Genomic DNA, 1718 nt, shown 5'->3' with positions numbered 1-1718 from the left:
TGTGTGTGTGTGTGTGTGTGTGTGTGTGTGTGTAGATGTATTTATATACAAACACAAAGACACAACTGGCAGGCACGCACAGTTCAGAATTTCTCAGAGTGTAGCCACCTTAACTGATCCTTTCCTCACTTCCCCACGAATCCCCATGTATCTCCCAAGTCCACAATCATAATTGTGGGTAAATGTTTAGTCAGGCTTATAGTAAAAGGTGTTCTTTTTATTCCTGCTTTAGCTCACCAATCCTATTCTGGGATTGTTTTCAAGATGACGCAAAGTGTTTCAAGGGTCACAACGCTCCGTTATGTTTTCAAAAGCGTGGCTTGCACGTTCGAGGTGCATTGACTTTCCCATTTTCTCTAGAAACTTTGCGCACACAATTCATGTACATTATAAAGAAACACCCTTTTATCTCCGCCAAATATGTGACAATTTAAAGAGAATAACCTTAAACTCCCTTCAGAAAGGTTATTGACTTCTGCGATGAGCTGGTAAGGCTGTTTATCTTTGCGCGAAGAGGATGCGAGTTCTATTCCCGTGTGGGCAAGATATCTTATCGGATATCTCCATTTATATATTGTTGTTGGTTGGTTTTGTATTTTTGTTGTTGTTGTTGTTGTTGTTGTTGTTGTTGTTTTGTTTTTTTTGGGGGGGGGGGAGTTCCGTCCTGAAGATCATAAAATGTGTAAATGAAGATGTAAGTCCTTTAAGGGGGCTCCAGTGGCTGAGTGAGTAGTGAGTTTCGACTCTAGTAATGTCAGGCAAGTGTCGGTGACACGGGGATCAAATGGGTGGTCACTGGGGTGTGTCCTTGAGCAAGACACGACAACCCTAGCTCAAAATACAGGGCGCTGCACAGTGGCGACCGACAGTGGCATGTTTGTAAACTATTTTGCTTTGTGTATTATTCTGTATTCATTTGCGTATTTCTGCATGTATTTATGTATGTACGTATTCATAATTTTGTATTTATGTATGTAAATGTATGTTTGCCATTGTAAAACAAAGTGCCCTTTCGGGACAAATAGAAATTGTAATTTATTATTTATTATTTTATTTATTTATTAATCAACCCGAAAAGGACGCAAAAAGTAATTTCCCACAAGGCGTGGTTGCTCCAAAGTTGTTTTCTTTCAATGATAGGAGGGATTAGGGTTAAAAGTTTGAGTGGCCATTCTGTTTTCATAGTCAGACTGGCGTTATTTCTACAACGCACTATTTTATCGATGAACAATAAATGACCTTCTTCTTTTACTTAGTAGTCGTCAGATCTGCACTGTTTTTGCGTGTCTCCCGCCACACCTAACTTCTTATAATAGCTTGTACCCCACCCTAAGGCTACCAGTTAATAGAGAAGCTTACGATTATGTCCTTCCGACAATTAAAGTGTCCGAGCACTTGAGTTTATTGGAAGTTTTGTGCCTCTTGCTCTGCTGGTTTGAGCGCATGCTTTCTGCTAGCCAGCAGCGTTTTGTTGAGCTTTTGTGGCTGGTCGTCTTTGGTCACATCCGCGTTGGGTTGCCATGGGAGACGTACATGTTCCCCACGCAGAACATTTATTGTGTGGCTGTATCTCTCCTTTTTCGAGACTATTGCGAATCCAGCTTCAGTTTCTGTCTGTCTGTCTGTCTGTCTGTCTGTCTGTCTGTCTGTCTGTCTGTCTGTCTGTCTGTCTGTCTGTTAATCGCTTTCACTTTCAGAAAAAAGAAGAGAGAGAGAGA

At 41.2% G+C, this 1718-nt stretch overlaps 1 protein-coding gene across 1 annotated transcript in view; it reads left to right on the top strand.

Annotated features, from left to right (window-relative positions):
* The window catches only part of LOC101858907, a gene marked incomplete at its 5' end in the record, with an annotated part of 110355 nt that overhangs the window by 12559 nt on the left and 96078 nt on the right, over positions 1–1718 (top strand).

This window comes from Aplysia californica, unplaced genomic scaffold, assembly GCF_000002075.1.
Source record: "Aplysia californica isolate F4 #8 unplaced genomic scaffold, AplCal3.0 scaffold00018, whole genome shotgun sequence".
Lineage (NCBI taxonomy): Eukaryota > Metazoa > Mollusca > Gastropoda > Aplysiida > Aplysiidae > Aplysia > Aplysia californica.
Note: the sequence above shows the minus strand (reverse complement) of the source record. Positions and strands in the feature narration are given on the sequence as shown.